We start from the raw sequence: 20825 nt of genomic DNA, 5'->3' as shown, positions 1-20825 counted from the left end.
GAGTTTACGGGTATGGAAAGGAATTGGATGGCGTAGCCATGGGTAACTATGTCTAGTACTCATGTGTTAGTCAGAATCTCTGCCCCAGTCCAATAGAAGGGGAAAAAGAGTTTCCAAAAGTCAACTGTAGGATCCTGGTCTTAGCATGGCTCCTGACAGTCACAGGAAACCTACTGAGTCTGAAATAGAATTAGGCGTACATGAATGACTGACACCTTTCTAGAGCATTGTGGGCACTTCCAGTATGGTTAGCCTGAATAACGAGTCTAGGAGAAAAATAGTGTTCTCTGCCTCTAAGGGGACTGTTACCAGAATGGGTTCCATCCCCTTGAACAGCATATCTTTGGTGGTCACCTGGACCACCTTAGTGATGTCTGACCAAGATGCCCAGAGCATCAAGATAGCCATGGCAGGCCAGAGTTTAAACCCCAAGGACCTAGTGTCTGCCTTTAATGATTGTGCTACTTTGCCTTGCCGTACAGGAGGTTTCTCTGTTATCTCTCTTCTATTACCTTTTTTTTTTTTTTTTTTTTGGGGGGGGGGGGTGGGAAGGGAGGGGTAGAGGAGAACATTCAGCTAAAGAGACGATTTTCAGAAAGTACAGAAGAAGTGCAGAGTATTTCTTCCGACAAATTTGGAGCTTGGACAAACACCCGTGAGAGTCAAGCACAGCCCAGGTTCTGTCCCACTAGCACAAGAAGTAAGAAGGAATTGAGGAAGCGTTGCAGCCACTCTACACTTTATGCTTTCACACTGGAGCATGAGGCAGCATATGATGCTTGCACTAATGGACAAAGCTATGCAAAAGATTCTGAGCTCATGTGTATGAGGCCCATGCACATCTGTAGTGGGATCCATATAGAAACACACGAAGAAATGTTGATACATGATAGTCATGGAACCTTCACACACACACACACACACACAAAATAGATCTGTTTGAATATATCAAAGTAATTTTAAAATGTATTTCCTTCATCTAGCATAACCTCATCTTGGTACTGTATATACTCGTTCACAAGCCGAATATTTTTGGTAAAAAAGTGACACAAAGAGCGGGGGTCGGCTTATAAACGGGTCTATACCAAAATTTGATGATTTTAAACTCTATGAAATCATAGAATTAAATATCTAATACATTGTCATTTTGTTTACCTGGAGCATCTGCAGGCATGGAGCCCCTCAGCTCCCTGTCGCTGCGGTTCGCTGTTCCCAGCCAATGGGGACAGCAACACTTCCCGCAGTTCCCATTGGCTGGGAACAGCGAATCGCAGCGACACGGAGCTGAAGGGCTCCATGCCTGCAGACGCTCCAGGTAAACAAGAAGTCCTGACCCGCCAGCGGCTTACCCTGACAGGCTGGGAGCCAAAAAGTTTGCCAACCCCTGAAATACAGGGTCGGCTTATGAAAGGGCCATACAGTTTTTACTATTTTTACCTATCCTTCTTGGGGGGTCAGCTTAGAAATGAACGGGCTAACGGGTATTTCTTGATACTGGAGTGCCTGCCTCAGTCACCAGCTGTGCTTAGCACATAGCCCTGTTAATCCAGGGAGACAGATTTTGCAGCTGAGTAGCATGGGCAGGGCATGAAAAGTGAGCAGAGATGTGTGGGGAGCACAACCGGCCCATGAGATAGTTGAGGACAGGGCCATGGGGGACTCCAGTGGCTGTATTAAAGACAATGGCAGTACAGATGAAGTCCAGTAAGTAACATTTCCAAGACTGAGGTGGGAAATTCATTTTAACTATTTAATTAAGGCTTTTTAAAAGGGTACATATTTGTATGAAGAGCCTTAATCCTGAACATCTGCTTCATACCTAGACATGTGTAGCCACCACCAACAGCAATATTTTTCTCTTTCAGGGGAACAGGTTCTGGATTCTAGTCTTTGAAGCTAGCAGGGAGCCACTGGCAATGCTGCAGTTCATATGGACTCTTGGTAAATACCAGCAGACAGACTGATAAAGATAATAATGCTGGTAACCTGGTGGAACTACTTGGCTGGTGTTCAAATATGCACTTCCTTCTTAGTACGTCCCAGGTCACCAACAATCTGGCCTTTCCACCGGAATAAAAGGGACACGTCCCAGTTTTGTGTCAAGAACGAGAATGATTTATTTAAAGTAGATGTTATTTTCTTTGATGCATTCTGAATTTGCAAATTACTACTCATTTCTTTCATAACCATGTAAAGCTCATAACCATATCAGGTTGCATTAGTAACTAAAGGTTTTAACCGTACTGATGACTCAGGTGGACGACAATATGATGTTATATGATGGCATTTGTTCAATTTTTTAAATAACCCAAGAAATTATACAAAACAGCTACATTAAAAGAATACTATAGTTGTCCCAAGTTAAGCACTCAAACCTTAGGAAATGCCAGAATTAAGCTTACCTGTGCAAACTTAATTCTGCCCCCTTTTCATTCACATTATGACACAGCCTTTAATTACATGATCACATATGATCTTTCTCGCAGGACTCCTGCCTCACTCAGTGCACAGAATGAACCTGCTCTGGGGATGAATCAGGGTTTTGTTGTGAAGGAGTCTCGTTTGTAGGACCACGGACCTTATCTGCTGCAGAAGCTGGAAAGTATGTACTGACTGAGGCAGAGGACTGCAGGAAGAAAAAGGATAGCCATTCAATGGTGCCCTGGAGAACTGCGTTCTAACCCTGCTTGTGTCAGCAAGTTCCTATGGGATGCTGGTCAAGTCACTCAAAATCAAAATTTTGACAGGTAATCACTAACTGAGAGTTCCGTATTTTCTAGATGCTTCACTTGAGACACAGAGGTCTGATTTTCAGAAATGCTGAGCACAAGAGGTAAATGAAGTCAACAGGAACTATGCTTTGAACATATGAAAAGGTACATAATACTAACACTCTGAAAAATGAGGTCCTAGCAGTCTCAAACTGGCTACACAAAATGAGTGGATTCTTTTCACTGCCAATTCTGTGCCTCACCATCCCCATCTGTAAAATGGGGATAATACACTCCCCCTCATCTCACAAGGTGGCTGTGAAAATATTTGTGAAACATTCACAGATTCTAATGAGTATAACAGAATAGCCCATGAGAAAATTAATAATTCTGTCTTCAGAGCAGGGGATGAATAGCATAAATAAATAAGGCCTGGGGCCACACATTGAAGAATATTTAGTAGCTGCTTATTAAATGAGTACCATTCATCCAGTGCACTGAATGTGGTATGGTCCTGTGGAAAAACAGCATATCATGTAATCAGAGACTGTCATAATGCATATGCACCAAGGGACTGAATTAAAGTTACACTGGCAACCTCTATTCTGGAATTTCCTAACTTAAGTGCCTGACTTTGCAATCTCAAAAATGGTTTTAATGCAGGAGTTTTTTCCCTGCCTCCCGTAATTGTATATAGATGAGTAATACGTGTGGAACTAAATATGGACATCTCCCTAACTGGAGCTCTATACCAGCACCACATAATTTAATGGGATCAAATGAAAACTCCGTGGAATGGAGACTAGAAAGGCAGCATAATGCTTTGCACACTGACACTTAAGGAAAAGTTATCAAAATAATGCCTCAACTTCACAATTAATGAATATCTAACCTAAAGTATAATAGTGTAAGAATAGTATGACCTTAGCTCAAACTAAATTGAAGTCTTATTAAAAAGTTAATTACTGAATAAGTATTACTACATATTTTAACTATAACTTTCTAAACTAGAGTCAAAATATAATCAGCTTCTAAGAATGGTACAGTGATGGTTTTTTGTACAATAAAGGCCACTCAACATGAGAACTGGGCTACATTCAGACAGCTGCAGCGGCACCGGAGCCACCAAAGAGACCTGTAAACAGGGGAGTTTGAGTGGGAGTTTGTATTGTGGTGCTTGTTTGGGGTTTGTTTTTGCTGTGGGTGGTGGTGTTGTGGTGTGGTTTGTGTTTCCCAGAGTAACAGGATTTAGGTGGGAAGGCTATGACAGATACAGAGGCAGCAGTGGGAGTGACTCATGTTGTGGAAGACACAGTGAAGATGACTCGATGTAGAAGCTGCAGTATGTACATGATCCTGGAGGGGGTACCTGGTAAGAGTTTTGTCTGCATAAATGCCGTCTGATAGAGCTGATGGAGGAAAAGATCCGAGGTTTGGAGATGCAGGTGGAAAGTCTGGTTGAGTTTAGGAAGGGGTTTGAGCAGATTATGGAGCAAAGACATGAGATATCTGAAGGGAAAAGCTAAGACTTGCAGATGGAAGCAGGACTGAGGAATTCTGAGGGGAGACTGGGTGAGGGAAGTGGTCAGTAGAACCATGTGACTAAAAGAACCAGGCAGAGGAAAAGACGGGCTAGAGAAGGAGAAATAGAGCTCAAGAACAGGTTTTCAGAGTTGGAAAATGAAGAAGGGGCTCAGCAGGTAGTCACTGAAGGTGAAAGAGCAAGGAAGAAGAGAAGAGCAGCTAGTCCTATAGGAAAAAGTGAAGAGTCAATGGAGACTACACCAAATATGAGCCCCAGGAGGATACAGGATGGGTTGAAGAAGAGGATTACAAGGGAGAATAGGAAAGGAAAGAACTTGCAGCCAGAGGGAACAGGGGATAGACTGGAGAATAGCACCGTCACTAGGAAAAGGCAGGTCTATGTGATCGGGGACTCTTTACTGAGAAGAATAGACAGGCCTGTAACCAGAGCTGATCCAGAGAATAGGAGGGTGTGCTGTCTTCCAGGGGCTAAGATACAGGATGTAGACCTGAGGTTGAAAAGGATCCCAAAGGGAGCGGGAAAGAATCCCCTAATTATCCTTCATGTGGGAACAAATGATACGGCTAGATTCTCGCTGGAAAGTATTAAGGGAGACTATGCTAGGCTGGGGAAGACGCTTAAGGAAAGCGAGGCTCAGGTGATCTTTAGTGGGATTCTGCCTGTTCCTAGAGAAGAGCAACAAAGGTGTGACAAGATTATGACTATCAACAGATGGCTTAGGCAGTGGTGCTATAAGGCTTTGGGATGTATGGCCCCTGGGAGGCATTCATGGACAGAGGACAGTTCTCTTGGGATGGACTTCATCTGAGTAGGGAAGGAAATAGACTTCTAGGATGGAGGCTGGCACAACTGACTGAGAGCTTTAAACTAGGAATTTGGGGGAGATGGTTGGGAGATGTCCAGGTAATCTCCACGCCAGATTTTAGCATTGAGAGGGAAGAAAACAAAGTAAGAAAGGATACAGCCGTGGGTAGGAGAACGTATATAAGGAGGAAGGGCAGCGTGGATACCAGTCTAATAGGTTATACTGGCTGTAGAATGACCGCGCGTAATAGGGTACAGAATGTGAGTGAGGCCAAACAGCAAAAATTAAGATGTTTGTACACCAATGCGAGGAGCCTAGGTAACAAAATGGAGGAACTAGAGCTACTGGTGCAGGAAGTGAAACTAGATATTAGAGGGATAACAGAAACATGGTGGAATAGTAGTCATGACTGCACTACGGGTATTGAAGGGTATGTGCTGTTTAGGAAAGACCGAAATAAATGTAAAGGTGGTGGAGTAGCATTGTATATCAATGATGAGGTAGAATGTAAAGAAATAAGCGATGGAATGGATAAGACAGAGTCCGTCTCAGCAAAAATTACATTGGGGAAGAAAACTACTAGAGCCTCCCCTGGGACAGTGCTTGGGGTGTGCTACACACCGCCGGGATCTAATTTGGATATGGATAGAGCCCTTTTTAATGTTTTTAATAAAGTAAATATTAATGGAAACTGCGTGATCATGGGAGACTAACTTCCCAGATATAGACTGGAGGACGAGTGCTAGCAATAATAATAGGGCTCAGATTTTCCTAGATGCGATAGCTGATGGATTCCTTCATCAAGTAGTTGCTGAACCGACTAGAGGGGATGCCATTTTAGATTTGGTTTTGGTGAGTAGTGAGGACCTCATAGAAGAAATGGTTGTAGGGGATAATCTTGGTTCAAGCGATCATGAGTTAATTCCGTTCAAACTGAACGGAAGGATTAACAAAAATAAATCTGCAACTAGGGTTTTTGATTTCAAAAGAGCTGACTTTCAAAAATTAAGGAAATTAGTTAGGGAAGTGGATTGGACTGAAGAACTTATGGATCTAAAGGTAGAGGAGGCCTGGGATTATTTTAAATCAAAGCTGCAGAAGCTATCGGAAGCCTGCATCCCAAGAAAGGGGAAAAAAATTCATAGGCAGGAGTTGTAGACCAAGCTGGATTAGCAAGCATTTCACAGAGGTGATTAAGAAAAAGCAGAAAGCATACAGGGAGTGGAAGATGGGAGGGATCAGCAAGGAAAGCTACCTTATTGAGGTCAGAACGTGTAGGGATAAAGTGAGACAGGCTAAAAGTCAAGTAGAGTTGGACCTTGCAAAGGGAATTAAAACCAATAGTAAAAGGTTCTGTAGCCATATTCAGAAGAAAAAAAACAAAGAAAGAAGTGGGACCGCTAAACACTGAGGATGGAGTGGAGGTCAAGGATAATCTAGGCATGGCCCAATATCTAAACAAATACTTTGCCGCTGTCTTCAATGAGGCTAAAAAGGATCTTTGGGATAATGGTAGCATGACAAATGGGAATGAGGTTATGGAGGTAGATATTACCATATCTGAGGTAGAAGCGAAACTCCAACAGCTTAATGGGACTAAATCGGGGGGCACAGATAATCTTCATCCAAGAATATTAAAGGAATTGGCACCCGAAATTGCAAGCCCATTAGCAAGAATTTTTAATGAATCTGTAAACTCAGGGGTTGTACCGTATGATTGGAGAATTGCTAACATAGTTCCTATTTTTAAGAAAGGGAAAAAAAGTGATCCGGGTAATTATAGGCCTGTTAGTTTGACATCTGTAGTATGCAAGGTCTTGGAAAAAATTTTGAAGGAGAAGGTAGTTAAGGACATTGAAGTCAATGGTAAATGGGACAAAATACAACATGGTTTTACAAAAGGTAGATCGTGCCAAACCAACTTGATCTCCTTCTCTGAGGAAGTAACAGATTTTTTAGACAAAGGAAACGCAGTGGATCTAATTTACCTAGATTTCAGTAAGGCGTTTGATACCGTGCCACATGGGGAATTACTAGTTAAATTGGAAAAGATGGGGATCAATAGGAAAACTGAAAGGTGGATAAGGAATTGGTTAAAGGGGAGACTACAACAGGTCCTACTGAAAGGTGTACTGTCAGGCTGGAGGGAGGTTACCAGTGGAGTTCCTCAAGGATCGGTTTGGGGACCAATCTTATTTAATCTCTTTATTACTGACCTCGGCACAAAAAGTGGGAGTGTGCTAATAAAGTTTGCGGACAATACAAAGCTGGGAGGTATTGCCAATTTAGAGAAGGACCGGGATATCCTACAGGAGGATCTGGATGACCTTGTAAACTGAAGTAATAGTAATAGGATGAAATTTAATAGTGAGAAGTGTAAGGTTATGCATTTAGGGATTAATAACAAGAATTTTAGTTATAAACTGGGGACGCATCAATTAGAAGTAACGGAGGAGGAGAAGGACCTTGGAGTATTGGTTGATCATAGGATGACTTTGAGCTGCCAACATGATGTGGCCGTGAAAAAAGCTAATGCGGTATTAGGATGCAGCAGGAGAGATATTTCCAGTAGAGATAAGGAGGTTTTAGTACCGTTATACAAGGCTCTGGTGAGACCTCACCTGGAATACTGTGTGCAGTTCTGGTCTCCCATGTTTAAGAAGGATGAATTCAAACTGGAACAAGTACAGAGAAGGGCTACTAGGATGATCCGAGGAATGGAAAACTTGTCTTATGAAAGGAGACTCAAGGAGCTTGGCTTGTTTAGCCTAACTAAAAGAAGGTTGAGGGGAGATATGATTCCTCTCCCTCTCTGGTATTTATCCCTCTGATATATTTATAGAGAGCAATCATTTAAGCTCAGTACCAATGTGGACACAAGAGCAAATGGATATAAATTGGTCACTGGGAAGTTTAGACTTGAAATTAGACGAAGGTTTCTAACCATCAGAGGAGTGAAGTTTTGGAATAGCCTTCCAAGGGAAGCAGTGGGGGCAAGAGATCTATCTGGCTTTAAGGTTAAACTCGGTAAGTTTATGGAGGAGATGGTATGATGGGATAACAAGATTTTGGTAATTAATTGATCTTTAAATATTCATGGTAAATAGGCCTAATGGCCTGTGATGGGATGTTAGATGGGGTGGGATCTGAGATACCCAGGAAAGAATTTTCTGTAGTATCTGGCTGGTGAATCTTGCCCATATGCTCAGGGTTTAGCTGATCGCCATACTTGGGGTCGGGAAAGAATTTTCCTCCAAGGCAGATTGGAAGAGGCCCTGGAGGTTTTTTTGCCTTCCTCTGTAGCATGGGGCACGGGTCACTTGCTGAAGGATTCTCTGCTCCTTGAAATCTTTAAACCACGATTTGAGGACTTCAATAGCTCAGACATAGGAGAGAGGTTTGTCGCAGGAGTGGGTGGGTGAGATTCTATGGCCTGCGTTGTGCAGAAGGTCAGACTAGATGATCATAATGGTCCCTTCTGACCTTAGTATCTATGAATCTATTTACAAGTTTTCTGGAATAGCCTAGAAGCCTACATCCTGTTTTCAAAAGTGACTTAGGCATTTTTGAAGATTTGACCCTAATCTAATATCTGCTAATGAGGATTTACCATATACGACACTGAATAAATCTATTTATCACATGTGAATGAATTTTCAGTTGGTATACTTTATCATATTCAATTAACGTCTTATCGGTTATTTACATAAGGGTTTTGAGTATACAACATGTGAAGTACATTTATGTTTGAGGGATGTACATTAATATTTAGGTACAATATCCAATAAAGCTATGTTAATGACAATGACTACATTACAGTAAATGAAAAATTTTAAAATGGGCAGAATTTTCATGAGGTTATGCTACTTACATATTTTAATAAAATATTTTTCCACAAGTCTCATTCCAACGCTCAGACTGTGGTACTTTACATGCCAGTATATTTGATTTTTCATTATACAGCTTCACCACATCTCAATGAGTACTAATCTACACTACAGCAACATTTTAATAAAAAGAGAGCTATTGTAAGACTTCTGATTGCACTGTACTGTTAAGAATAAGTTGTACATACACATAAAATATGCCTTACATATTGTACATTAAGTAGTACATTTACTCACACTGAATATTTTGCCTACAATGAAAAGAAAGTAGACAAATTAATGTAGTATGGAATTAATAAAGCAACTATAGTCTAAAAATTACACCAAACTTCTGTCAATTATTTTTTTATTCCCTCGTCCCCCCTCACATAGGTTAACTGAAATTCTAATTGTTTCACTGTTGATACATATTATCGTCTTATATGGCGCATAATTTTAAGAAAGAAAAAAGATTAATGTAATCATATTAGTATAAGACTTGTTTGTATACAATTTTAAATACATTGTATTGCATCTTACACTAACTTGATGAAATCTGCTAATTACACATTTTATGCCAAGAGTTAAGAAAAACAGATTTCAGAGTAGCAGCCATGTTAGTCTGTATCCGCAAAAAGAACAGGAGTACTTGTGGCACCTTAGAGACTAACAAATTTATTAGAGCATAAGCTTTCGTGGGCGACAGCCCACTTCACCGGATGCATAGAATGAAACATATAGTAAGATTATATATATACACATACATACTGTGACAAAGTTCCTGCTCTACCTTGGGGGGTCTTGTGCTTATTGGCAGATTTGCTCACCTTGGAGCTTCACAGCAGCCATCAGCTTGGCCGTTTTTCTGAATTCACAGTCCAGGTCAACTCCTCCTGTGTCTGACCAGGAGTTGGGAGGATTTGAGGGGAACCCAGGCCTGCCCTCTACTCCAGGTTCCAGCCCAGGGCCCTGTGGAATGCAACTGTCTAGAGTGCCTCCTGGAACAGCTGTATGACAGCTACAACTCCCTGGGCTACTTCCCCATAGCCTCCTCCCAACACCTTCTTTATCCTCACCATAGGACCTTCCTCTTGGTGTTGATAATGCTTGTACACTTCAGTCCTCTAACAGCCCGCTTTCTCACTCTCAACTCCTAGTGCCTCTTGCTTCCAGCTCATCACACGCACACCACAAACTGAAGTGAGCTCCTTTTTAAAACCCAGGTGCCCTGATTAGCCTACCTTAATTGATTCTAGCAGCTTCTTGATTGGCTGCAGGTGTTCTAATCAGCCTGTCTGTCTTTGTTCTGGAACCTTCCCTGTTACCTTACCCAGGGAAAAGAGACCTACTTAGCCTGCTCTCCTGCTGCTGCCCTCTGGCCTGGGCTTTCCTTGCTTTTTACCCCTGCTTTCAGCTTCCGCCCCGACCGGGCCAGACGCTCTCTCCAGTTTCTTTTCCTTTTGTGTTTTTTTTTTTTTTCTCTCTTTCTCCGCTGTTGCTAGAGTGCTAGCCGGCTGTAGGCCGGCGTTTAGCCCCCCGCCCCGCCCACCCTCGGACGCTGCTGCCGCTCCAGCTGAACCCCCCACCCAAGTGAGGGGGGGCCTGCCGGCCCACTTCCCCGGAGAGGGGGAGTGGAAGGACCCAGCCGCCAGACCCAGCTGCTTGCTGTTTGTCTGCGGACCCATCTCCGGTTGAGAGGAATTTCATCACTTGCTCCGGCATTTCTGGAATGCAAAAAAGAAAACCCGGAACAGACAGAGAAACAGCCGTCTACCAGAGGAACACCGCCCGGGGAACTTACAAATCGCCATGGAGGGGGCCCAAGACTGAGTAACTTTCGAACTGTGCTCTCGTGTGGGGGGAGGCCTTGACTGTGTCGTGACTGTGTTTGTAGGGACACAGGGGGTGTGGCACGAAGCTGCCCCCCGATCCATCTGTGTCCTCCCAACCCCCACACTACCATCTTCACAACTGCCTCCTCCACAGTCATTGCTGGCCGTTTAACATCTGCCTCTGGACTTAGCTGCTCACCCCAGTTCCACCGTGTGGGCCAGAAGCACCAGCCAACCAAACAGGACTCTCTGGACAAGCGTACGGTGGTTCATGTGTCCCCCCCCTTCCCTGAACTGCCCCTCCTACAGCCTGTCCCTTTTTACCTGACCCCACCTCCTGTTAACCACCTGCCACCGTCCCCACTGGGGCATCGGCAATGGAGGGCACCAGGGTGACCTCCGCCGCTGCCATGCAAACCGCCTCCTCAGACTCTAGGGGAGCCCCCCCAGCTGGCGGGAAAGGCCAAGGCAAGAAGAAGGGGAAGGGCCCCGCTAAAACCACCAGGCCCTCCGTGGCAGGGGCCACCGACCACGGCATCTCTCCCCGCTGCTCCCTTCACCAGCTCTGCGGGTGTCCCTCCCTCGGCCCCCAGGACCTATGCCCGGGCGGCGGCAGCAGCCCCCCCCGCCCACCGCCTCCATCAACAGCGGCCGGGGCCCCTTCCCCACCATGACAAGGAAGCACGGTGTCTGATGCCTCCTGGTGCCCACCTCGCCCCACGTGGAGACCTACGTGCGGGCGTTGGCGAGCATGGTGGGGCCCTTGGCCATTGTAGCGGCCTCCAAAACGTATGGGAAGGTCGTCTTCTTCTTAGAATCGGAGGCTGCTGCCCAGGAGGCGGTGGAGAGGGGCCTGGCGGTGGGGGGGAGGGGCGGTGTTTGTCCCCCTAGAGCCGCTAGAGGACCTGGGCGTCCGCCTGGTCCTGACCTCTGTACCTCCTTTACTCCCCAATGCTGCCCTGTTACCCGCCCTTTCCACCCTGGGGAAAACCTGTTTCTGTCATCAGCCCTCTCCCGTTGGGCTGCAAGGACCGCATCCTTCGTCACATCGTTTCCTTCCAGCGGCAAGTGCAGCTTCTACTGCCGTCGGCGGCGCGTGACGGAGAGGCGCTCGAGGGGTCCTTCCTAGTCCCCCACCAGGGGGCCCGTTACCGGGTGTATTTCTCCACGGGGGAACCCCCTGCTACCTCTGCAGGGCGTCAGGGCATGTCCGGAGGGACTGCCCCTTAGCCCGGCAAGGAGGGGCATCTGGGATCCCCGAGACCCGGCAGGACATCGGCCCCGTCACTGCCGATGCCCCGGCTGCCCGATACCCAAACCCACCCCCCCTCCTCTTCGGACCACGACTTCTCCTGCTCAGGCCCAAGGGGCACCTCCCCTACAATGCCCAGACGAGCGGGAGAGCCCTGCCCTCGCTGCTGACAATCTGGCGGGGCCTATGGAGGAGGGTGTGGCAGAGATACCACCAGGCATGGGAGAGAGCCTGCTCCAGGGAGAATCCTCCCTCCTTTATGCCGCCCCACCGTCCCGTCCCGTCCCCCCCCCCCGCCAAGTCCCTGAGCCATCGCCTTTACCCCCTGACATGACCCCTGCTAACCAGCCCCCAGATGATTCCATGGAGGGCTGGGCCCTAGTCCAGGGGAAGCGAGGCAAGCGGAAGGCTCAAGCTCCGCCTCATCTACCCGAGGCAGAGGCCCCCCGGAAGACTGGGAAGGAGGGCACCGATGCTGAACCTTCCGCTTTGCCCACGAGTGCTTCCCATCCACCGGTGTCAGCCGGGAAAGACGTGGTAGCACCAGAAGGTAGTGTCTCCCCTCCATGGAAGACCCTCCCCTCCGAGACCCTCGAGAAAGCCCCTTCTGTCCTGACACTACCCGAAGCCCCCCGTGAACCCCAAGGCAACCGTTGTGACGGGTGCCAGCAGGGAGAACCCTGGGGCAACGGAAAGTGTCCTCTCCTCCATGTTTGAGGAGATCGAGGACCTAGATCTGACCCCGGTCGCCCAGGGGGAGGACGACCTTCTGCCAGCAAACCTCGATTTGGGCGACCTCACTCCACCCCTCTTTTCCCCATGCTCCCTCCCCCTAACTGCTGCTTCTGCTCCCACCTCCGAGGAGCCCCTGGACTCCATCGACCGGCCACTGATGGCACCCTGCCCCGACCCATTAGGAGCTACTATCTTCCCTCCACCACCCCCCATCGCCCCAGAGCTTGAGGCGGGCCTAGAAGCTCCAGCCCATCAGGCACCCCGTCGGGGGTCCGCACCCTGCTTGCCCATTTTAGTGGACCACGGGGCTGCACCAAGGGCCCCGCCGGGGAACAACCAGGAAACCATAACCCCACCCCCCTATGAGCTGCAAAGAGAGCTGTGGAAGTTTTTAGAGGATTACTGTGGCTCCCGCAACAAGGTATAACTTGCTCTCCAACGATGGGGGGATTTTTTTCAAATCCTCCGGGCCACAAGAGCCCTCATGGGGGAAAGTAAAGGGACGGGGAAGTAGGATGCCACGGCCTACTGGCGGGTCCGCGTCTTCCGTGACCAATTACTCACCTACGGGATGGGTCAAGGACTGTTGCGTGGCCCGCTGGGAGATGCGAGCGTCCCTGCCAGGATCCCCCCCTGACCCCCGCCATGACACCTCTCACCATCGCAACATTGAACACCCGGGGTTGTAGGATGGCTCTCCGCAGGTCCCAGGTGCTCTCCTCCCTTCGGGAGGGAGGGTACTCTGTGATTTTCCTGCAGGAGACCCATACGGATCCGACTGCCGAAGACAGTTGGCAGCTAGAGTGGGGGGACAGGGTCTACTTTAGCCATTCCACGATTCGGCAGGCTGGAGTGGCGACCCTGTTCTCCCCCGACCTACGGCCCAAGGTGCTAGGGGTCGCCGAGGCTGTGCCAGGTCGCCTGCTGCATCTCCGGGTCCGTATAGAGGGGCTCGTGGTTAACCTCATTAATGTCTATGCCCCGACATCGGGCCCGGAGTGGCTGCAATTTTATCAGCAGGCGTCCGCCTTCCTCGGCGCCTTAGATTCTCATGAGTGCCTGGTCCTGGGAGGGGATTTTAATACCACCCTCGAGGAGCGAGACCGCTCGGGGACCGAGCAGAGCCCGGCCGCCGCGGACACCCTCCGGGAGATAGCTGAACATCACTCCCTAGTGGACATCTGACGTGAGCACCACCCGGATGACACTTCCACGTTCACCTTTGTCCGGGTGGAAGCCCATCGGTCGAGCCACTCCCGGTTGGACCGCATTTATTTATCACGCTTCCATCTCTCACGAGCCCACTCCTCCAGCATTCGGCTGGCCCCATTTTCTGACCATCACCTAGCCACCGTGACAGCCTCCCTCTGTGCGGAGAGGCCGGGGCCGGCCTATTGGCATTTTAACAACAGCCTGTTAGAGGATGAAGGCTTCGTGACGTCCTTCCGAGAATTCTGGCTGGCCTAGCGAGGGCAGCGGCATGCCTTTCCCTCGGCGCGGCGATGGTGGGACCTGGGGAAGGTGCATGCCCAGCTTTTCTGCCACGACTACACCCTGGGCACCAGCCGACAGAGAAATGCGGCAATAGAGCAGTTGGAACGGGAAGTCTTAGAACTGGAGAGGCGTTTGGCTGCCAGCCCCAAAGACCCGCTCCTCTGCGGAGCGTGCCTGGAGAAGTGCGACGCGCTCCGGGCCCTCGAGGACCATCGGGCCCTGGGCGCCTTTGTTCGATCCCGCATCCGCCTCCTTCAGGAGATGGATACCGGCTCCCGCTTCTTCTATGCCCTGGAGAGAACGAGGGGAGCTAAGAAACACGTCACCTGCCTCCTGGCAGAAGACGGTACCCCCTTCACGGAACCGGCGGAGATGTGCGGGAGGGCCCGAGCCTTCTACGCAAGTCTTTTCTCCCCGGATCCGAGCGACCCTGGCGCTTGCAGAGTGCTTTGGGAGAAGCTCCCTATGGTCAGCACGAGCGACTGAGACCGGCTAGAATTGCCTCTCACTCTGGCCGAGTTCTCGGAAGCCCTCTGTCGTATGCCCACTAATAAGTCTCCAGGCACGGACGGGCTGACTGTGGAGTTCTACCGCGTGTTTTGGGACATCCTCGGCCCAGACCTAGTCACCGTCTGGGCCGAGTCTCTGCAGAGCGGGGTCCTCCCTTTTTCGTGCAGGCAGCTGTGATCACCTTATTGCCGAAGAAGGGGGACCGCCGCGATTTACGAAATTGGCGTCCCGTCTCACTCCTCAGCACGGACTACAAAATCGTAGCGAAAGCAATCTCGCTGTGGCTAGGGTCTGTGCTGGCAGACATGATCCACCCAGACCAGACCTACACCGTCCCAGACCGCAGTATCTTTAACCTATTTCTGGTTCGGGACCTTTTGGAACTCGGGCGTAGAGACGGTCTGTCGTTCGCCCTCCTGTCCCTAGATCAGGAGAAGGTGTTCGATACGGTGGACCACGGATACCTCCTGAGCCCTCTGCAGGCGTTTGGCTTCGGACCCCAGTTTGTGGGTTTTCTCCGGGTGCTGTACGCTTCCGCAGAGTGTCTGGTTAAGCTCAACTAGACCCTGACCGAACCGGTCAGCTTCGGGCGAGGAGTACGGCAGGGGTGCCCCCTCTCGGGCCAGCTGTACGCTTTGGCGATCGAGCCCTTCCTCTGTCTCCTCCGCAGGAGGTTGACAGGATTGGTGCTGCGGGAGCCGGAGCTGTAGCTGGTCCTGTCGGCATACGCTGATGACGTGCTCCTCGTGGTCTAGGACCCGGGCGACTTGGCGCGGGTGGAGGCTTGCCAGGCCATCTATTCGGCAGCCTCCTCCGCCAGGGTCAACTGGATCAAGAGCTCTGGCTTGGCGGTAGGAGACTGGCGGCAGGCGAGCTCCCTCCCACCCGCGCTTCAGACCATCCAGTGGAGCGCGGGTCTGCTGCTCTACCTCGGCGTTTACCTTTCTGCCACGCATCCCTCTCCGCCGGAGAACTGGGAAAATTTAGAGGACGGGGTGATAGAGCGGCTCTGGAAATGGACGGGACTACTCCGATGTCTCTCCCTCAGAGGGAGAGAGCTGGTACTTAATCAACTAGTCCTGTCTATGCTCTGGTACCGGCTCACCCTGGTCCCGGCCCCGGGTTTCCTGACCAACCTCCGGACATCGATTCTGGGGTTCTTTTGGTCAGGAACGCACTGGGCCCCTGTAGGGGTTCTTCATCTACCCCTGAAGGAAGGAGGACAGGGCCTGAAGTGTCTGCACACTCAGGTCCATGTCTTCTGCCTCTAGGCCCTACAGAGGCTCCTCTATGGTGCAGGCAGTTCTGCGTGGAGCACTCTGGTGTACGCCATCCTGCGCCGCATCCGAAGGCTCTGATATGACCGGCAGCTCTTATCTCCGTCTGGGAGGTCTTCCGCGAGACCTCTCCGGGCTGCCGGTCTTCTACCAGGACCTCCTCCGGACTTGGAAACTGTTTTTAACGACCAGGTCCGTGGCAGCCACCGAGGTGATAGATCTCCTCGCGGAGCCCCTGCTACACAACCCCCAGCTCCGTGTGTGGGGGCAGCGTCCCGCCTGGTGCACCAGAGCTTGATCCTGGCAGAAGTCATGAGAGTCGGAGACCTCCTGGACTACGACCGGGGAGACTGGCTGGATCCCCTGACGCTCGCCCGGCGCATGGGGCTCTCCAGACCTCGCACCCCCCCCCCGGCGCGTACTTCAGGAGGTGAAGACCGCTTTGCCGCCCGCTGCTCGAGCTTACCTCGACCGGGTCCTGTTTGAGGGCACGCCCCGCCCACCCTCTACCTCAGCCCTGCCGGATCTTTTAATTGGACCCCTGGCCCACAGACCCAATCGACCCCCTCACCCCTTCACTTCGAGCCGGCTGCATGAATTGCAGCAGGTACGCTTCCAAACTGCGCCAAGAAAACATCTATACACGCTCGTGCTCCACACCCTTCATGCCCTCACCCTAGTGTCCTGCCCTGACACAAAGTGGCGAGACCTTCTGCCACCTCTGGAGGGTGAGCAGCCCTGGTGGGCCAGCCTATATTCCACCTTGGTTCTGAGGCTTTTCGGGGACATCAGTTGGCAGCTCCTTCATGGAGCTGTGAACACAGGCACGTACTTGGCGCGGTTCACCCCCGTCCCAGATACTTGTCCCTTTTGTGGTGTGAGGGAACCCTGGCACACATATATTTGGGGTGCGCCAGGCTGCTGCCCCTGTTCCAGCTCCTCACAAATCTCCTTTTCCCTTCACCTTTTTATTTATGCACTCCCCATCCATGGCCTCACAAAGTCATGGGATCTCCTAGTTAACCTCCTCCTGGCCCTGGCTAAAACGGCCATCTATAAAACCAGAGAGAGGAGGTTGGCCAATGGAGTTTCCTGTGACTGTGGGGCTGTTTTCCGATCCTCAGTCCGTTCATGTATCCGAGCGGAGTTCCTCTGGGCGGCGTCCACCAACTCCCTTGATGCTTTTGAGGAGTGGTGGGCACTGTCCGAGGTTCTCTGCTCGGTGTCCCCGTCCGCGTCCCTTTGTCTGACCCTTTCACGAGGGGGAGAGAGTAAGGGGCCCCAGCCATTGCTGCTGCGGACACCACCACCTTAGAGGGGTCCTTTCACACGTGGGTGCACGTGCCCCCCACCCCCACCCGGATTGTCCACCCCACAGCCTGCCCCTCTGGTTGGGTGCTTTCAGAGGAGGGAACTGTTGGTGACACTAGGGCGTGGCGCCAGGTAACGTGAGGGGGTGGAAGACCACGAGAGTCGATGAAGCCCCCTCCCTCTAGGCCACCAGGTAACTCGGAAGGGTGGAAGACCACGAGAGTCGAGGAAGCCCCCTCCCTCTGGGCCCAGGCAAGCTTGAACACTTCCCTCCCCTAAAGCTAATGAGAAAACAATTGTGATTGGTTGCTGTGTTACACATTGCATATGCTGCTGTTTTTACTTTGTAAGTGTGTTATGCAAATAAAAAACATCTTTTGCTTCAAAAAAAAAAAATTACTCTCCTATAGCCATCTGGCCCGACCCTGTCACAATACATACACACACACACGGTGGAAGTTGCCATGACCTAGCCACTCCCAGTCTCTATTCAAACCCAAGTTAATGATATCTAGTTTGCATATTAACTCAAGCTCAGTAGTTTCTCCTTGGAGTCTGTTTTTGACTGGATTCATTCTAAAACATGCCAGTGAATTAGTGACATACTTGAAATCACCCCAGGTATTAACAGCATTGTCAACAAAAAACAAAACAAATTAGAAGTGGCCAGAGATCGTATGATTTCTATGCAGGGGTAAAAATTGCCAATAGATCAAAGCCTCCTCCTTGCCCATTTAGGCTGTTTAATATTAAATTTGGCAGAGCAGACAGCAGGAGAAAACCGTTTCTGAAGACAACCATTTCATTTCAGAAATCATTGGAACATACAAGAAAAACATTCTGAATAATGCCTATCATTACATTGCTTCTAAAACCTGTTACCATAGCTGTGAGCAGGTCAGACTTCCAAACATGTTCAAGTTCCAAATACTACCAAGACTTTTTAAAGTAAACGCTTATATACATATATTCTAGTTATCAATACAGCAAGGGAAAACAGATTGTGAAAGTTGAATTTGATAGATAGGCTTATTTGAAACAGTCTGGCTCAGTCTTCAGAAGACTTTTTGATTGTTTTAATAGGAACTTCTCTATAACAGAGTTTAGAGCAGCAGTCCCCAAACTTTTGAGGGTCGCAACCCCCCCCCCGTCCTCATCCCCCCCACCGCGCCTCCCCCCCCCCCCCCGGCGCCAGGAGCAGAGGCGGCTCGGGGGGGGGGGGGGTGAGGAGTGGAGTTACAGATGGGAGTAAGGGGACCAAGCCAGGGACCGAGGCAGGAGTGGAGCCGCAGCCGGGCCCATAGCCAGGTGCAGCTCTGCCCCGGGCCCCACCAAGGCTGGGGATGGGGTCAGGTGCAGGGCTGGGAGCTGGGGATGCTGCTGGGGGCAGGACTGGAGTAGACCTAGGGGCAGGGTGGGGCTGGGTGTGCTCCCTTCCCACCCCCCATGGGAGCTGGCCTGGGCCCCCACCCAGATATTTCCTCCACACACCCCTAGGGGGGTGCGTGCTCCACAGTTTGGGGACCTCTGGTTTCGAGGTAGAAGATGAACAGTTAAGGAAAGGTAAGAAGCAGTTCTCCAAATGAAATCCTGGCACTAATGAAACTGAAGTTTTGTCACTCTTTTCAATTACGCCAGGATTTCACCCCACACCATTAGGAAGCAGAAAATTCACTGTTTCTCCTTAGTACCTTGTTAGTGGTATTGTATAGTATAATATATATGCGTGGGTGTCAAGCTATTTAAATCAGTCCACCCTGGTTAACAGAGCTCTGAATTTTTTTCAAGTGATTTTTCTGAATTCAGAGCAACTCACAATGGACTATAGCCTGCGAATGACTATGACCAATAATACAAACACATTACATTAATGAAGTTTAACTGGCAAAAGGAAAAAAGTTGTGAGGAACACAAACATAGGTCTAATATCCAACAGCAGAAAAGACTATTTTTGCTTTTAAAAAGTGTCAAATGTCAATTATTTATAAGTGAATAAACAGGATAGTCAGAAATTCTACTCTAAAAATTATGCCAAAGACAAACTTTGTTCAGCCAGAGAGATCAAGAAAATATTCCTCTTTAAGCAAATGAGGCAGCTAATTTAATTATTTTTCTGACTTTAGCACCATTTTCTGCCTATTGGTAGAAAAATTCTTATTTGTGAAACTGCAGAAGCTGCAAGACCAGAACCCACCATTCCTATCCAATAAGATACAGTATTTTTAGCTTTGATGATAAATTAAGTCTCCAATGATATCCTGGAAGCATATTACTTTTCCATTCACAACTAAAAATAAATCTGTTGAGGGAGGCCTCATTTGTGGTTCTGCACAAACAATGAAGGACCTATTCCTATATGTCTAGAAAGGGGCAAAAGTCCCATCACAACAGTATCTTTGAGACCATAATAAGATTGTTGATGTTTCTGCAGCATCAGAAACAAACAGAACTCTTACTGAGACAAGTAAAGGGATTTGTTTTTGTATCTAGGTGATAACTGATTTGGAAAGGTACTCAAAAAGCACACACCAAAAAAAAAAAAAAAAAGAGGTTCAAAGGAATGACGAGAAAAAGATTGTGTGCGCTTACAGGTACCAAAATTAGGGCAATTCTAACCAACCCTTGTTGGAATAGCTGTGTCTGAATGAAGAGGTCCCAGTATCAGTATCTTAACACTTTTGATTTCAGCCTTAAAAAAAAACATTAACAAGAAGATTCAAAAGTGGCACCACATACAGACGCTACAGAATGCTAGTCAGATATGTCTTTTTACAACTAACAGCTACAATCCCCAAGGCAACAGATAAGTAATTTTATACTCAAAGATAAACATATTGGTGAAAATTTGGATGTGCTTTCACAATCTGATCAGCAGTTAGATAGCATATAATTTACTAATTTTTTTGTTAATGCTGTCACCATTCACAAAATTGTAAGAATCACATGTTTAAACTTGTAGGATATTTAGTGAGCAAAATGATTACTAAATATTTTTCTAAAATATAACATTAAAATAAATTGTTCTGGGATATGGGACACACTCACACTTCCATTGAAATACCTTTAAAGGGCATTTCAATGGAACGTATAGCAATAAATCAAAGAACAATAGATCAGCAACTACAAGTTTTAGTTTTCAAAAAATTCTCAATTATGTGGCAATTTATGGGCTTGTCACTTTTTGTTTGTTGATTCAACAGATGTTACCTGTTACAAAATTAAATTCTATAGACAACTACTGCTGCTTGCTCTTAACAGTATTTACATAAGCTAAAACAACTAGTACCTTGATAGGATTCCTACTGCAGAGACACAGGACGTTCTTTTAATATTTAACAATGATTGTATTACTGTCAAAAAGAAAGACACCCAGCCCTCTTATCTAAGCCTCTTTCTTTCTGGTCTTGAATGTAATGTTGCACTTTCCTATACTATACAATTTCTATCTAATCTGAAGTAAACAGAATATGTAGGATGTTTGCTGCC

The 20825-nt window shown here is 48.3% G+C and overlaps 1 protein-coding gene across 14 annotated transcripts in view; it reads right to left on the bottom strand.

Annotated features, from left to right (window-relative positions):
- Positions 1 to 20825, bottom strand: part of CSNK1G3 (casein kinase 1 gamma 3) — a 167661-nt gene that overhangs the window by 128902 nt on the left and 17934 nt on the right. The window lies entirely within an intron of this gene.

Source organism: Chelonia mydas, chromosome 5, assembly GCF_015237465.2.
Source record: "Chelonia mydas isolate rCheMyd1 chromosome 5, rCheMyd1.pri.v2, whole genome shotgun sequence".
Taxonomy (NCBI): domain Eukaryota; kingdom Metazoa; phylum Chordata; order Testudines; family Cheloniidae; genus Chelonia; species Chelonia mydas.
Note: the sequence above shows the minus strand (reverse complement) of the source record. Positions and strands in the feature narration are given on the sequence as shown.